This window comes from Staurois parvus, unplaced genomic scaffold, assembly GCF_062004578.1.
Source record: "Staurois parvus isolate SC_StPar_1 unplaced genomic scaffold, SC_StPar_1.0 ptg000059l, whole genome shotgun sequence".
NCBI classification, from domain to species: domain Eukaryota; kingdom Metazoa; phylum Chordata; class Amphibia; order Anura; family Ranidae; genus Staurois; species Staurois parvus.
The window spans coordinates 2,420,239-2,439,345 of NW_028317855.1; positions in this window are offsets into that span (position 1 = coordinate 2,420,239).

The following is a 19,107-nucleotide window of genomic DNA, read 5'->3' on the forward strand; positions in this document are numbered from 1 at the left end:
GTAGTTGTTTAAGATAAGAAAGATTATCTAACACAAGTTTAGGATATAATGAATGAAGGGAATACGTATAAGGTGTTACATAATAACCCACTCATTCCTTATAGAAAGATACTGAAATGTATTCTTAAAAAAGGATATGAAGTAGGCATATTGAACAAAAAAGAAAAAGAGTACTTGTGTCCCACAGCTCCCAAATTACCCAGTTTGTATTGCCTACCAAAAGTGCACAAGAATCCGGTTAAACCTCTGGGAAGACCGATAGTGAGTGGCATAGGTTCATTAACCTCATGCATAGGCGAATATATCGATTATTTCTTGCAACCACTGGTCAGTAATATTCCCGCATTTTTAAAAGATACGAAACAGGTGTTACCAGACTTAAAAACCATTAATCTACAACATCCCACTTATCTAGTGACGGCTGATGTAGCGTCTTTATATAGTAATATCAAACACATGGATGGAATGTCAGCAGCGGAGTTTATTTAAACATGGCAGATGACATTCCAACACCGCAGAAGAAATTTATATTAGAACTCCTAGATTTTGCAATGACGCATAATTATTTCTGGTTTGGAGACAAGTATTATTTACAGACCACGGGAGTTGCCATGGGGGCAAAATTTGCCCCCAGCTTAGCCAATCTGTTTATGGCTAACTGGGAGGAGGAAATAATTTATTTCAGAGATTCGCCTGACCTAATTTTTTATAGGCGGTACATTGATGATATTTTACTCTTGTGGAAAGGTGACGAATTTTCATTGACCAATTTTTTTAACACTCTTAACCATAACAGTTTAAATATTAAGTTAATGTATGAGCACAGTTATCATGATATTAACTTTTTAGATTTAACACTTTTAAATGAAGGAACAAGAATTTTAACTAAAAGTTTTTATACAATTACAGATAGAAATAGTTTTATCCCACCCGAGATGGCTAAATGGGATTCCCAAAGGACAGTTTCTACGGATCCGTAGAAACTGTGATAAAATGGAGGACTATATAACCCAAAGCAAACACCCTCAAGTTACAGTTTGTTGAGAAAGGCTCATTGTCAAACTTTTGGTTTGATCACAAAGTGTACACAGTATTAGAGTGGTCACGGAGTGTTCACGGATTTGGAGTACTCATGGAGTATAATATTTATTAATATTTAATAATGCATATATATATTTATTTTTTTTTCTCTTTCTTTGGGTGTGTTTGCACTATCAACACATTTTGGAGTGGTTTTGAACTTGCACGGATTGGAGTGGGTATATGTATATGTTTGAAGGTAATGCACTATAGATTATTTCTTTTCTTTGAGGTTTTCGCGGATTATATAGGATTGAAATCCTTCCTACTGGATTGAGTTTGAATTTTGGATTCTGGACTTTATTGGACATACTTGAGATTGCAATTTAATTGGACACATTATGGATTTATGGTTTGTGCATGTATTGATTAATTAGTTGATGTATTATTTATTTATGTATATTTATTTTCGATTGGGTATGTACTGGTAGATTTACAAAAAGGTTTATTTATTATATTATACTTTCTAGGGAGAAAGTGTGACTTTTTAGTGGGGGTTTATTTTGGGAGGTATTTATTTATTTATGTATTCAGCACCACTTGGCCTTAAAGTTGAATTGGATATTAACTGTTATATAGACACTAGTTAACTCTCCCTGTTCCGATATGCTAAAATAGTTCAATAATGAAATAAGGATTTTATTATACAATAACAGGTCTATGGTTGTGATTTTTATGGAACTTTTATGGCTAAATTTCTCATATACATTTTTAGATATTATTATTTTTATTAACACTATTTACACATAGTATGTTAGTTTGGTGTCCTATATAGGTGCTATATTACCACATTTTAGGTGCGTATGTCATTTGATTATTATAGTATTGATTGATCCATTGTTTTGGAGCTATAGTACTATAACTTATATTCCATAGGATGTAGCTGAAACTAGACAACAATGGTACCATGCATTATGCAATAGCTGACACTTTTTATCCCATTTACGCACAAAGTATTTTTCTGAAATGATGTTTTATATTTTGTATTTAGATATGTTGTTATAATTTTATCACTCATAATTCTATTGCCTATACATTTATATGATATATTTTTATATTTACAATTTTATATTTTTATTGGTTATTAACACTTTGAGTTTTACCTGTTCAAACATTTAAGAACTGTAAATATTTTATATATTTATTTATTATACTTGTGGGTCTGCGCATGCCATACAAACGTTTTTTGGTTTGCTGGCACTTGTAGTTCTACTGCAATATTACACAACTCCATCCATATGGATTAGGATTGCCAACCTCCTATAAACATTGCTTAATAGCATAAACAATCATGAGATCAGCCACACATAGTTTCTGGTCTTATTTCCAAGGTGAAACTAAGCAATTTATGATTATTTTGATCTGTGAGGAAAGGAATCCTATGGGGAGTTAGCAGAGAGGCAGTTTCCCCACTTCTCTCTATGATCTGTGATGTCTCCAATAGATGTCTATGTAAATACTGGACTTCTAGAAAATGGCCACCGCGTGAGCGCTCTGCGCATGCACGAATGAATGGCGATGACGTCACGGCTACCTAATGCACATGCGCCGCCCACAGTATAAAAGAACTGTCACTGAGAGCGGCCAGCTTCCTTTGAAAATGTGCTATCGCACAAAACATGTCAGGAAGTGGCTCTCAGTGACTCTACCACGTATTATTGATCATCTTAATAAAGCAGTGTTGCACTATGGCATTCTTTGTGCTTGGGCTCATTCCTCTATGAACCTGCTTTTTAAAAGGAGACCATTGGATGACATCTTAACTGTTGCCTACCTCTGGTGGATTTCGTGTGTACTACGTACACTTTGATGCTGGGCTAAAGACCTGTGAGGACATCTTGATTGCTGGCTCCCTCTGGTGGATTTTGATCATTTTGGAAGCATGGCTGATATGCTGTAATTCCTGTGGCTGTCCATCATACGATCCGTATCCCAGATGTCCAACTTCAGATGACCCATGTATCATCATTCATATGCGCAATAATAAGCATATCTGGTTAGTGCAATCTACACCTATCTCTACCACCAATGTCACCATTGCTACTCTCACCTCCTGTAAGACTGTCACGTTAATACCACATATATACACTGTTTCAGAATGTTGTTTAAATTCTTCCGATATTCAGAGATGCTATAGATATCTATATATCATACAGGTCTTTGTTATCAGTAATAATTTAGGATAATCACTTTCCATCCTAGCGCTGCATGTTGTTTTATATATATAGATGATTGTTTGCCTGGTAGGTAAAGGGGGTAGCATTGTGATACAATCAAAAGAGAAGTAGCATGAAGGGTGCAAACTATCAGAGGATGAAAGTACCTATCAAAATCTATCTAGTAACCCCATTACTTATTGCAAAAAGTAATTGGAAAAACTGATCCACTTGGGAGTAAAGAAGAACATATTGAATAAAAGGGAGGCAAAATACCTTATTCCTGAAATGTGTAGAACACCGGTCATTTATACTGTACCAAAGATCCATAAGGATAAGAAGACCGATAGTGACTGGTATTAATTCCATCACGGTGTCAGGGACCATCGCGACGCATGGGTCTACACATGCGTAGGTGTCTGTCAAGATATGCAGGCAGCAGGGCACTAGGACCCAGGCGCACCCGTCATCTATGACAGTACTGGGCGGGCACTAGGACCTAGGCTGCGCCTGTCAGGTGCAGGACGGGCTACTTAAACCAGCCCTGCACAGACACTTGTTGCCGAATGGTCTTTGCGTATCCTGTTGCCTGTGTTGTGAGTACTCTGATCTGGATTGTCTGACCTTGTTGCCTTCTCCTGTCCTGACCCCTTGGCTTGCCTGACTCTGCTCCTGGATGCTCCCTTATAGATCTGATCTTCTGGTATTGACCCTGCGTGTGACCCGACTATCCCTTGCCTACCGTCTTGTACCGCACCGACCCGCTAGTTACCGACACTGCCTGTTTGACTCTGATCTTGCTCATCCATCCATCCCTCAGGGATCCCCGGGCTCCCTCACATCAGACTCTTAACCCACAGGAGCCTCTGGCAGACTCCTCTACCTCTGGTAGAGATACCCGGTAGCTGCGACCTGGTCCCGGAGCGCTCCAAGTCCATCCCCACCATCAGGGGCCCTGGTGAACAAGTGTTCCGGTACTTAGACTCCGCACTCTGGGGAGGCACTATCAGGGGACTGATAGAGGTGCTGTCAGGTGGTTCGTTACACACGGTGAGACTTGGCCAGTATATCGATTATTATTTACAGCCGGTTGTCCAGAAAATAAGTGCTTACTTAAGGGATACAAAACAACTATTACAAATACTGCAGGAGGTAGTAATTGAAAAGGAATCAACTTATCTGGTAACGGCCGATGTGTCATCGTTGTATAAGATCATAAATCATTATCTCCTGATTTATGTGAAGCAACAAAGTGGGCACTGAGAACGCATAGCCAGCTATCATGTATGCAAAGAAGATACCTCATTAAGTGTTTAGAATTTTGTTTAAAAAATAATTATTTCTGGTATAACCAATCATTCTATCAACAAACAACGGGTATAGCCATGGGTGCCAAATTCGCGCCTAGTGTGGCTAATTTATTCATGGCACAATGGGAGGAAGAATCCATATATCAAAATACACCAGTGGGATTAATATTTTAAAGGAGGTTTATTAATGATGCAATCATGATCTGGAAAGGGGCAGTAAAAAAGTAATTGGAGTTCCTCGAAACTTTAAACATAAATTAGAGGAATATATGCCTCTCATGGGATATAAGTAAGGATCAGATTAATTTCCTAGATCTTGATATTTCAATGGATGGGCAGAAACTATCTACTAAAACACACTTCAAGAATGTAGATAAAAACAGCTACCTCCCTATTGACAGTTGTCATCACTCGTCTTGGCTGTACAATATACCGAAGGGACAATTAATGCAGTTGAGAAGAAACTGTAATAAAAAGGAGGATTTCCTTGAGTATGATAGGTAGAAGATTCACTTCCAAGGGATATGATCAACAATTCATCAATGACAGAATAAAAGAAGTGGCGAGTATGGATTGGAATAAATTGATCAACACCAAGACTAAAGAATAACAACAGACAGTTATGGTACCGATTGTACTGGAATATAATACACAACATAAACAAGTAGAGAAAATTTTTTAATAGAATGCAAATGTGTGGCCACTCAGTGTCTAGGTGACGCGTTCGGCCGGCATGAAGAGGTTAAAGGCTGATAAACATCTCAATACCACCCTACCTGAGCGACCAAGATTAGTGTACAGAAGAACACCCACCCTAAGGGATAAAATAGTAAAGAATGTCATTGAACCACCACCCAGAAATACATTTTTTTTTTCTTGGGAAAGGGCTTCTATCCATGCAGAAGATGCTATGCATGTAACCACAACTAAAAACTGAGAAGAAATCTGAATTTAGGGCAACTGCCACATATATAGTGTATCCCATTAAAGATTTATATGCTGCAACATGGAAGGAGTAGTTTATCTGCTGGAGGGTACATGCAAACTACAATACATAGGTAGAACTAAAAGACAACTTAAAGTCAGAATTAAGGAACATATACAAAATATCAAAAAGGGATACAGTAAGCATAGTGTATCTAAACACTTATCATTTAAAATTCTGGGGGATCGAAAGTTTTAAAAAACAGTGGAGAGGTAGTCACAAAGTACGCACTCTCAGTCAATATGAGTCTAGTTGGATTCACACTTTAGATACTCTGACCCCTAGTGGTTTAAACATTGAATTTGATTTAAATTGTTTCATTAGTGATTTCTAGTTTTATTTATGAAGATACATTGTTTATTTGTTTGATTCATTATATTGCTTGCTCATTATGTTATAAATTAGGGCTTAAAATTTCCACTTGGGGAGAAAGGACTTTTCTTTATGTATATTGATTTTGACACTTTAATATGAATGGAGAATTCTTTTTCGGGGTCACTTTAATTATATTATTATATATTTTTGTTATTTATCATTTTTATTGATTTTTACAATGTATGATATTGAATGAGGCAGGGTGTTGATTTGCACTGTTTTTTTTTTTTTTTTTAATTTCCACTCGCCTGCTCACATTTAGCGAGTGGAAATAACATGGGGGTGAGTGTTATTGTTGGCTACTCCTTGCCCATTACTGACCACTCCTGCACCTTCTATCACTCCCTTTTCTTTTACTGTATTGTGTGAGGTTCTCCCGCGTCCCCCAGTACTTGTGTCCTGTGGCTCGTCTAGCTGTTTGTATCCGATTGCCACTCCGGCGTCAGATGTTGCTATGGTGATGTTGGGCACATGCGCACCCCCTCACACAACCTCCTCTCTGCTCCCGGGACCGGAAGACAGACTTACCGGGATCCCAGAGAATGGGGATGGACTAGAGGTGCAGGCAGCCAGGGACCGCTCCATCTCACATCACATAGATTCGCTGGAAGGAATAGAGCACCTCCTGTCCTCACCAAGAGCAAGACCAGACCCTGCCTGCTGCTGGCTATCATGCACATTCTGCTGGCATGGAAGGTATCGTACTGAGCATCACACACACCTTATCACACACAGCAGATGGGTACTGGGACAGGGAGGCACAGGAGGAACTGCCGACAGGGACAGGCTAAGGGTCTCTCACACCCCCCTCTCTATGACTCCCCACCCTCTATCTCACCCCCCTCTCTCTCTTTCTCACCCCCTCTCTCTGACTCCCCTCCCTCTTTCTCACACCCTCTCTCTCTTTCTCACCCCCTCTCTCTGACCCCCCTCCCTCTCTCTCACCCCCCCTCTCTTTCTCACCCCATCTCTCTATACCTCCTCTCTCTCTTTCTCACCCCATCTCTCTATACCTCCTCTCTCTCTTTCTCACCCCTTTTCTTTGACCCCCCTCCTCCCTTTCTCTCTTACCCCCCTCTCTCTCTTTCTCACCCCCCCCACCCCTCTCTTTGAGATTGAGGTGCCTGTATTTCAGTCCATGGACACCTCCACCCTTAACTGAAAGTCCAAGGACCTCGTTGTCTCCACCACCATGCAATAGTTCTACTTCATTCCTCCTCCACTGAAGCGTGCAGCGTGTATGATGGTGGAGATGCTGAGATTCCCTGGATTCTCAGTTAAGGCTGGAGGTGTGCACACTTCAGTGTAGGAGGAATGAAGTGGGACTATTGCATGGTGGTGGAGACTTCAAGGTTCCCTGGATTTTAATTGGGAGTAGTAGTGCCTTAACTTTGGTTTCAGTGGAAAGAATAACACATCAGCGTTTGCATCAGTGGGAGGAATTATACCCTGTCATTGGTATCAGTAAACGGAACAATGCCCCATGCTTGGTGTCAGTGGGAGGAATAGTGTCCGATGATTGGTGCCAGTGGGAGGAATAGTGCCCCATCATTGTTGTCAGTTGGAGGAATAGTACCCCATGCTTGGTGTCAGAGTGAGGAATAGTGCCCCATGATTGGTGCCAGTGGGAGGAATAGTGCCCCATCATTGGTGTCAGTTGGAGGAATAGTACCCCACACTTGGTGTCAGTGGGAGGAATAGTACCTCATGATTGGTGCCAGTGGGAGGAATAGTGCCCCATCATTGGTATCTGTGGGAGGAATAGTGCCCCATCATTGATGTCAGTGGGATGACTAGTGTCCCATCATTGGTGTCAGTGGGAGGAATAGTGCCCCATGATTGGTGCCAATGGGAGTAATAGTGTCCCACACTTGGTGTCAGTGGGAGGAATAGTACCCCATGATTGGTGCCTGTGGGAGGAATAGTGCCCCATCATTGGTGTCAGTGGGATGACTAGTGTCCTATCATTGGTGTCAGTGGGAGAAATAGTGCCCCATGATTGGTGCCAGTGGGAGGAATAGTACCCCATGCTTGGTGTCAGTGGGAGGAATAGTGCCCCATGATTGGTGCCAGTGTTAGGAATAGTGCCCCATGCTTGGTGCCAGTGGGAGGAATAGTGCCCCATAATTGGTATCAGTGGGAGGAATAACGCCCCATCATTGGTACCAGTGGGAGGAATAGTGCCCCATGCTTGGTGTCAGTGGAAGGAATAGTGCCCTATCATTGGTGTCTGTGGAAGGAATAGTGCCCCATGATTGGTGTCAGTGGGAGGAATAGTGCCCCATAATTGGTATCAGTGGGAGGAATAACACCCCATCATTAGTGTCAGTGGGATGACTAGTGTCCCATCATTGGTGTCAGTGGGAGGAATAGTACCCCATGCTTGGTGTCAGTGGGAGGAATAGTGCCCCATGATTGGTGCCAGTGGGAGGAATAGTGCCCCATGCTTGGTGTCAGTGGGAGGAATAGTGCCCCATCATTAGTGGCAGTGGGAGGAATAGTGCCCCATAATTGGTATCAGTGGGAGGAATAGTGCCCCATCCTTGGCACCAGTGGGAGGAATAACGCCCATCATTGGTACCAGTAGGAGGAATAGTGCCCCATGCTTGTTGTCAGTGGAAGGAATAGTGCCCTATAATTGGTGTCTGTGGAAGGAATAGTGCCCCATCATTGGTGTCAGTGGGAGGAATAGTGCCCCTTAATTGGTATCAGTGGGAGGAATAACGCCCCGCATTGGTACCAGTGGGAGGAATAGTGCCCCATGCTTGGTGTCAGTGGAAGGAATAGTGCCCTATCATTGGTGTCTGTGGAAGGAATAGTGCCCCATCATTGGTGTCAGTGGGAGGAATAGTGCCCTATCATTGGTGTCTGTGGAAGGAATAGTGCCCCATCATTGGTGGCTGTGGAAGGAATAGTGCCTCATCATTGGTATCAGTGGGAGGAATAACGCCTCAGCTTTGGTATCACTAGTGCCTCAGCCTTGGTGTCCCTAATGATGTAAAGCTCTCATTTTCCTTTTATGTTTACATTGCTTTATGCTAATATTGTTAAAAGTGTTGTTAATATTTATTTATAGTAACTTTATTTTGCATAAAACATTTAACAGTGTCATTTCATGAGATCATTTTTGAGGGTATGTTTAGGGACAGAATTAGGGGTGGGGAAAGGTAGGGGTTGGGTATAGCAACTGGTGGCGAGTAACTCTTAAGGCCTGGCTAGTAGCTCAGGACTTATTTATTCATTCATATTCATTCATATTCATTCATATTCATGTTAAGTCTATGGGTATATATAGTCATTTTAGATTATGAGTTATGTAGGCTTAAATGTCATAGACTATACAGCTTTATTTTAGTCCACGCCCACTTTTTGCAGTGCTAGCGGTATAGTGAGCATGTGTCACGTACCTGATGGGAGACTGAATTGACGAGGTCGGCCTCACTTGTGTCACTAGCCCTGACCCCGCTAAAGTTGGAACAGAGGGAGTCTAGGGACCAAGGGGACAAGAGCGCCAGTGATTGTTGTGTGCAGCTCTTGTAGATGGAGACCTTGGAAGGCTGATGATCCTCTGGTTTTGGCACAGGAGTAGCAGGCAGAGCAGGTTTTGTAGATTGCCAGGCGTGCAGCAGAGCAAGACAGGTAGTGAGGACAAAAGACAGGAGCAGTGTCATGGAATAGCTAGGCTCATCAACAGTCGGGCAGTACGGTACAGAATCAGAAGGAAAAGCCAAGGTCAGGAGCAGAGCCGAAGTTAGGAGCCAGTAACAGGAGAGCAATCAAAGTCAGGTCAGGAACAAGTCGGGTCAGCAATGGAGGAATCGTACAGGAACAAGCAGGACACGGGGGGGAGCTGAAGACCAGTCAGCACTGAACATGAGCAGAGGTACTCCTTAAACAGGCCGTACAGCGCCAATCTTCGCCCTTCGTGTGCATGTATGCGTGCGTGTGCGCGATCGTGCACCAAGATGTTGCACGTTTACTGGTGTGTTTGGGGTCGTTGTCTTGTTGGAACACCCATTTCAAGGGCATTTCCTCTTCAGCATAAGGCAGCATGACCTCTTCAAGTATTCTGATGTATTCAAACTGATCCATGATCCCTGGTATGCGATAAATAGGCCCAACACCGTAGTATGAGAAACATCCCCATATCATGATGCTTGCACAACCATACTTCACAGTGTACTGTGGCTTGAATTCAGTGTTTGGGGGTCGTCTCACAAACTGTCTCTGGCCACTAGACCCAAAAAGAACAGTCTTACTTTTATCAGTCCACAAAATGTTGCACCATTTCTCTCTAGGCCAGTCAATGTGCTCTTTGGCAAATTGTAACCTCTTCAGCATGTCTTTTTTTCAACAGTGGGACTTTGCGGGGGCTTCTTGAAGATAGCTTGGCTTCACATAGGCGTCTTCTAATTGTAACAGTACTCACAGGTAACTTTAGACCTTCTTTGATCTTCCTGGAGCTGATTGTTGGCTGAGTCCTTACCATTTTGGCTATTCTTCTATCCATTTGAATGGTAGTTTTTCGCTTTCTTCCACGTCTTTCAGGTTTTGGTTGCCATTTTAAAGCATTTGCGATCATTTTAGCTGAGCAGCCTATCATTTTCTGCACTTCTTTATATGTTTTCCCCTCTCCAATCAACTTTTTAATCAAGGTATGCTGTTCTTCTGAACAATGTCTGGAACAACCCATTTTCTTCAGAATTTCAGAGGGAAACGCACTGTAACCAGCATGTACAACATTTACTGCCTTCCTTCCTTAAATAAGGGCAATAATTGCCACCTGTTTTTTAAAGAATGAATGACCTCACTAATAGAACTCCACACTGCTATAATTTTGAACATGCGCCTTTCAATTAGTGATTCAATTACACAGAATCAGCAGCATGCATGTCATGACTGTTGGGTTTGTTGGATTTCTATTACTCTACTACACCTGCTAGTAAATTATTTGCCATGTAGAAATATCATTTCTACCAAAAACAGTGATTGATCAGGTTAGTGATGTCTGACTGCTATTATTTTGAACACAACTGTACATATATGAGCTCATTATGGATGTTTTATTCAGCTATGTCACTCTTTTATTTTGTGTAGCTATTATTTAGCAGTTCTACATCACTTATTTATTTTAAATTTGATTTACAGCTTTAACTCTCATATCGAGCAAAAGCAAAGTGATTAACGATGTCAAGGACTTTCTCAGCACCCAGCCAAACATCTCTCTGGTGGAATGGTCATCCACTTGTATTTTCAATTCTTGATTCTCTGGATTATTTAAATATTGGCACCAAGATCAATAATTGAGGATTCCTCTCCATACAGACCTGACCAGCGCAGGTTTTGTATACCTTGACTGGAATGACCAAATAGAGTGACTGAGGCATTTTTACTACCACATACATGACCGAGAGCTCTCTGGCTTTAGGTTGGGAGCCAATAATCCAAGATTAGGGAGCATGCAAATGGCATGGAAGAAGCTTCCAAACACAAACCTTGTTGACAGGATCCCAGTAAAAACAGGGCACCAAACCATTAATCTCATTTGCCCAGGAGTAAACAGTCTCTTCCAATATATGTCTTCTGAAAGAAGATAACTTTTTGTTCACTATATTAGTGCAACTTGTTTTCCAAACCTATATTTTCAGTATAAGATACACTAATACTAATTACACACTAAAACAGTATAATTCACATTTACATGCATAATTTAAGAGATTACTTTGTCAAGTAAATAGATACCAGGTATGTCAAGCCTTGAAATTTATTGAAAAATAACGAAAAAGTAAGATACTTAAAATTATCTATAAGCGGTGCTTTAAAAACTTTTAAAGCTCATTAGTTTAGATTGATCAATAAAAAATATCCCTTTTCCTCTCATGCAATTGTTTACATACATGTAAACATATACACGCATATGCTTTCTGGAGTTCTCATGGTATGTGCATTGGGGTAGGGGTGTGAGTCAATTTTTTCTTTTTTGTTTACAATCGATTTTATTATTTTTTTATGATATAGGCTGCAAAGACAACATTACAGCATCAAGTAAAATATAAAACAGAAACAAGGCACATCTGTAATATACATTCCAAAAAGGTACAATTATGTAAGGCATAAAAATTAAGTGTATGAGCAAGATAGATAAGAGGGTAGGCAGAGCAATAATGGCACCAACAGAAAAACACGATCAATTAATTTTTTCTTTTAATGTAATGCTGAAAGTATCTATGGGCATGGTAAATGGTAAAGAACTGCAAGAAAGGACTGATTTAGAGAGGAGGTGGAGAGGAGGAAAAAAAAAGGATGTAAAAAAATTTGAAAAAAAGAGGGGGGGGGGGGGGGTAAAAGAAAGAGGAGAAGCGATCCAGAGAGGTTAGGGGAAAGAGAGGAAGTGGGAGCCCAGCTGGGAGGAACCCTCACATAAATGACCTAAAAGTGCATTAAAGTGAAAGAGAGAGGTCTAGTAAGGATGGTGAGTGTAATCTAGCCATGGGGACCAAACCTTCAAAAATTTGGAGTGTGAGTCTTTCAGAATAGAAAAAAGTTTTTCATGAACCATGGGGCCCATAATCCATTGCTTCACCTCCAGTAGGCTCATGGAGGGTTGCTTCCATGATTTAGCATTGGTCTGGTAATGGTGGGGATGGGCCCAGTGGTATATTTAGTTCATGTGCTGCTCTAGGCAACACTAAATTGGGTGCCCCACCACCAGCACCCCGCCCCCGCCACTTTCCGCCAACCACAGTTATTCAAGCACGAACCTTAACCTCTCTGGAAAGCAGTCGGTCATCCCCCGAGCCAGGCTCAGAGTCTTCCTTGTGTGTGAACTCTGCTTACACCCTCCAGCAGAGTGCAGCCTCCTTGGATTCCATGCCAGAGCACAGGCAGTTCCACAGTGCTTCACCAGGTTCCCATCCCTGCCACGTGTGCCCTTTCTTCCGGGGGGTGGTTCGGCCACCCCCACTGAAAATTGCTGCCCAAGGCAAACGCCTAGTTTGCCTTGCATTACATATGTCACTGGATGGGCCTGTGAAGAGGAGTTTTCCAAGGGTTGTGAGTTAGGTTTTTGTGGAGAATGGTTCATATCATGTTGTAGATTTGTATCCATAATTTTTTCCATAATCTTTGGGACACTGACACCATATGTGGTATAATGTGCCCAATACCCAGCAGCCACAGCAGCATAATGGGGAACACGACAGGGTAAATTTGGCCAATTTTTGGTTACACATGTTTGTGAGCTTGGATGTTGTTGGAGCATTTGGCCACAGCAGAACATCTTATTTCAATCTGCTATATCTAGAGTCTCCCCCAAATCATGTTCCTAATTAAGCAAATAGGGAAGTTTGGAACTGTGTATAAGAGAAGTAAGAGCTGTTTTTCTGTTTGATTTTTATTAGTTTATTTTTTCTTCACTTTTTTGTACTATTAGAAGAGAGCTCATTTCAGAGGCATCAGGGACATTTCCTGAATGGAAATTCACCAATTCTCCACTTCTAGGCCACCATGAATTGTGCTCTATCATCCTGATATTAATCCCCAGAGTTACTTGGACCAGTAATTCCATGTTAAGATTGTTGAGTAAAGCTTTGTGATACCCATTTTTACATTGAATTTCCAGGCTTGTGGCAATCACTAGGGAGGTTTATTTATTTATTTCAGGTACTTATATAGCACCGTCAATTTACACAGCGCTTTACAGATATATTGTACATTCATATCAGTCCCTAACCCTCAAGGGGTGTACAATCTAAGGTCCCTAACTCACATTCATACATACACATACTAGGGCCAATTTAGACAGGAGCCAATTAACCTACCAGCATGTCTTTGGAGTGTGGGAGGAAACCAGAGTACCTGCAGGAAACCCACGCAGGCACAGGGAGAACATGCAAACTCCAGGCAGGTGGTGCCATGGTTGGGATTTGAACCAACAACCCTAGTACTGCCAGGCAGGAGTGCTAACCATTTAGCCACTGTGCTGCATTTTAGGGTTTTCTATATTTGTGGTATTGTGGTTTTAATTTGTTTTGGACTTTTTATGTTTGGGATGATCAAAATGCAGCAATCCATTTTTGCTAACAGTCTGTTATAGAAGCTTTTTTCCCTTTTGTTCACTACTGCATTCTTTTAAATAAATAATTTGCAAAACGGTTTGTACCAAAACCACTTTACCCACATTCACTGCCATCTTTCTGTTTCCATAGTAGAAATAAAAGTTAGGCATTGACCTGACAAAAAAAGGGGGTAGGAAGGCCTGTAGGCAGAAGCAGTGATTCTGAGCAAGGAGGTAGTCAGTGGAGATCAGCTCGACAAACAGGTCCTGCATGAAAGCCAGATTCGCACCTAGAAGAGGCAAGGCACATCTGCATTTTCTTTGCCATAATGGCAGACCAATTTAGCAACAGCATGCAGAAAATATAGTTTATTCTTGGGCTCATAAAGCCTGCATTATCTTCCTCTTTCCAAGCATAGATCAGCCAGTATTTAGCAAGCATTGCTGATGTGTCCTCTTCCTCAAATAAATCCCTGTATACCCCTTCAAACTAGCAACAAGGAGTCAGCAGAATTATTTGAGGCCACAAAGAGAGGAAGATTATAATGATGCACAAGTCTTTCTTCTCTGGGGAAAGACTGACAGTGGCAAAATAAGGACTAACTAAGTTATACACCACTGAAAAAGTTGTTTTAGTTCCTGTCCATGCTCTAAATCAAGCCACACTTATGCAGGGGGCAGCTGACACAAAACCGTCCTGCTACTGGTTTTATGCTTCTGTATCTAAGTGTAGAAACTCTGTGCATATGAGGGCTGGAGCTCTCATTTTTACTGAAAAAATGCTGTCTTGTGTGTTTGTATTTGAGCCTTTTATACCTGTTAACAAACCTTGCTGCTAGTAGTCAATGTGTACACTGCCGTATTTGAGGGCTGAAGCTCTAATTTTTCTAGAAGAAAATACCTGTGCCTTGTTTCTCTTCATTTAGCTTTATTGTCACAGTTGCCTAAGGGCTTGTTCACACTTGACTAAATTTCTAACTGTTAACAAATGCTCCTATAGTGTAATTATGGACATTAGACAGGCGTTAATGAGCTTTAGTATGGGTGGTAGACTGATGGTTTACAAGCATTAAAAACACTCCCCGCACACCCTATGTGCGGTTTTGACATGTACCATGCCACAAACGCCTAAAATAAACTGTAATGTTATTAATGTCCTACAACCGCACTGCAAACGCCTACTAGCGCGTTTATGGAGCATCACCATACACTTCAACAACCATCAAAATGAGGCTTCAATTTTGAAGAGATACAATGCTAACACTTTGTGTTTTGATAATGTGAACAGCATTGTGTGCCGTCCATAGTATAATTTTTATAGGCATGTGTGGAGCATTAAAAAGGCCCCTCAAACACATGCTTTCAATGTCCTTGTGAAATTGGTCAAACTGTCTTACCACTGGTCAGTTTTTATCAAATCGTACCTGATGGTGGTATCTCTTATATTTTTGGTAAATTATGGATATGGGGGTACAAGGAATGTCGGTTGACAACATTGAAGAATTTTGTGTGCTCTGGTTTTCCATGCAATTAAACTGTAGTGCTATTTTTTTTACTTCCCATGCCTGAAGGATTTAGCTCTAATTTATTAGGGAGACACCTTCATGTGGCTTCCCACTATGCATTAAGTTCTGTTGGACAATTTCTACCAAATATGAATCAATTAATAGTAGAATTGTGTGCTGTTGCTAACTGTAAGCAATATCTAATAGTAAAGGGAATAACATTCCACAAAAAAAGTTCCTAAATGCAAATACCAAAAATACACTACCAAAGTAGTTGGTCACTAAGGCTGTCCCTGGTAACTGTGCTGGTATCAGGAACAGCTTTAAGGCATCCCTAAACCTCTTTTTTTTTTTTTTTTTTTTAAATTGTGTGTTTTCCATGTTGCCCTCCAAGCTGTATGAAAAGGTATGCAATTTTTGGCATTGGCAAAAATCCTCCACAGCAGTAACCTATGCCCTGTTCCCTTTGATAGGTAATAGCTTGCCTTGCCACTTTGACTCTAATGCTTATCACCTTATCTTGCCTGTATCCTAGCACTGGTGCTCTCCTGATCTGGGCAATTTGTACCTGCTGGCAAACTGTGTTGCCACTCATCTTTTTTATGGCTTGTGATCAACTTTCTATACAAGCAAAGCTGCATGTGCCTTATATCTTTGCATTAAAGCAGTATTAATCTAAAAAGCAAACATTTATTATATTGCAGCTTACCAATTCTTAGATGTGAAGGCTGTGTTAGTTTCCTTTTTTGGGCTTTCTTTATTCTAGTTTCATCTGGTGATTCAGCCAGAAACTCTGCTGTTTTTCACACGTTCAAGGTTCAACCGCTCCAACAGAATATATCAGCTTACATGGATGAGACCATCCATTTACTACTGGCAAGGATGATTAAAATTATCAGCCTTTATTTATCCATGTAAAACCTTTATCTCAAAAGGAAAAAACAATGTTTGCAGTAACTGATTATAAAGTGTGAATTGAGGCCTTGCATTGATTTTAGGGGTCTCAATCGAATCACGATTAAGAATGCTTACCCAATTCCGTTGATTACCGAGTTGTTCGACCGCCTCAAGGGAGCAACGGTCTTTACTAAACTCGACCTTAGGGCTGCGTACAACCTCATACGGATCAAGGAGGGCAACGAGTGGAAGATCGCGTTCAACACCAGAACCGGCCACTATGAATCCCTGGTTATGCCCTTTGGGTTGTGTAACGCGCCCGCGGTCTTTCAGGAGTTCTTTAATGATGTCTTTCGTGACTTGTTGCAGCAGTGCGTGGTGGCTTACTTGGACGACATCCTGGTTTACTCTGTGTCTATGGAGTCTCATATCCAGGATGTTAAACGGGTGCTGCAACGGTTACGTGAGAACAAGCTTTCCTGTAAGCTCGAGAAGTGTGAATTTCACTGATCCCAGGTTGCCTTTTTGGGCTACATCATTTCCGCTGTGGGATTTTCCATGGACCCTCAGAAGGTTTCGGCGGTTCTGCAGTGGCCTCGTCCCAGTGGTCTTCGGTCCATTCAGCGCTTTTTGGGATTCGCCTACTATTATCGGAAGTTTATCAGGAACTTCTCCACGCTGGCCAAGCCTCTCTCAGATCTGATCAAGAAGGGCAGTAATCCCCACGAGTGGTCATCCGAGGCCATCTTAGCTTTTGAAGCTCTGAAATCCACCTTTGCTTCAGCTCCGATACTGTCACATCCCAATCCTGGGTTGCCTTTTGTCCTCGAGGTTGATGCAACTGAGACGGGAGTAGGCGCCCTCCTGTCTCAGCGTTGGTCGCCCGATAGACCCCTACTTCCCTGTGGGTTCTACTCCAGGAAGCTTTCCTCTGCAGAATGCAACTACCAGATTGGAGACAGGTAGTTGTTGGCCATTATTCAGGCTCTCAAGGAATGGAGGCACCTGCTCGAGGGTTCTGCGGTTCTGGTCCTCATTCTCACTGACCACAAGAACCTGACGTATCTCTCGGAAGCTAAGAGGTTGACGCCCTGGCAGGCCAGATGGGCTCTGTTCTTGTCGCGTTTTAACTATGTGGTCTCCTATTTGCCTGGCTCCAAGAATGTCAGGGCTGATGCCTTGTCACGGCAATACTCTGAGCTGTCTAGGGAGGACTCTGAGCCGACCTCGGTCATACCTCTGGATCAGATCCTGGCTGCTATTCATACCAGCCTGACTTCTCCCCTTGGGGAGACGATTTTGGCGGCTCAAACTGATATTCCCTCTGAGAGACTGGTTGGTAGATGTTTCGTACCTGAGGGATTGCGCACCCGCTTGCAGCGTACCTACCATAATTCCAAGACTGCCGGTCATCCAGGGACGAACCAGTTGTCCTAGGTCGTTTCTCGTTTATTCTGGTGGCCATCTCTCCGTTCCGACATCGCCTCATATGTAGCGGCATGTTCTGTCTGTGCCCAGAATAAATCTCCTCGGCATCTTCCGTTGGGCCTTCTGCAACCCATTCCCAATGGGGAGCGTCCCTGGTCACACCTGGGCATGGATTTTATTGTAGACCTCCCTGCGTCTCGAGGCCATACGGTCATTCTTATGGTCATTGATCGTTTCTCCAAGATGTGCCATTGTGTTCCGTTCAAGAAATTGCCAACTGCGCAAGAACTGGCTATGGTTTTCGCCAGGGAGATCTTTCGCTTGCATGGGTTACCTAAGGTGATTGTCTCAGACCGTGGGAGCCAGTTTGTGTTTGTGTCTGGCGCGCCTTCTGCTCCCAGTTGGGTATCAAGCTCTCTTTCTCTTCGGCCTACCACCCACAGTCCAATGGGGCTGCGGAGCGATCTCCTGCCATGGGCAAAGTTTGCGAGGAACTTGGCTGTCAACTCCTCTTCTGGGATGTCTCCCTTCAAGGAAAACTATGGGTTCCAACCCGCTGTATTGCCTGAATTGTGCTCGCGACAGGACATTCCGGCTGTGGATAACCATCTTGCTGCCCTGCGTTCCTCGTGGGGGCAGATCCAGAAGTCCTTGAAGGACTCAGCTCAGTGCCAGAAGCTCCAGGCTGATCGTAGACGGTTGCCCGCTCCTTCATACCAGGTTGGAGATCGGGTGTGGTTGTCCTCAATCTTCGGGTGCCCGCACCGAAACTGGCTCCCCGTTTTGTTGGTCCTTTCCGGATCCTCCGCAGGGTGAACCCGGTTGCCTATACCCTTGCTCTTCCTCCTGGGATGTGTATCTCCAATGTCTTCCACGTATCCCTGTTGAAGCCTCTGGTCCTCGGCCTCGTCCTATCCGGGCTGACGGTCATGAGGAGTATGAGGTGAGCCGCATCCTGGACTCTCGGTTGATCCGCGGTCTGGTGCAGTTCCTGGTCCATTGGCGTGGTTATGGTCCCGAGGAGCGTTCTTGGGTTCCTTCCGCGGATGTTCATGCTCCTGCTCTCCTCTGCGCTTTTCACACCCGCTTTCCCCAGAAGCCTTATGTTGAGCCGCGGAGGGGGAGGGCCCTTGAGTAGGAGGTACTGTCAAGGTCCTACCTTTCCTCAGGGCTTGTGCTGCTCCATGTGCTGGCATCCATCTTAGGTGTCTGCAAAGCATTGTGAGATCCTTTATGCTTTCAGCCCCCTGCGGCTCCTCCCCCAGTAGGTGGCAGCTTGTCACATATAAGTCTGCTGCTTGTAGCTGTCCATTGC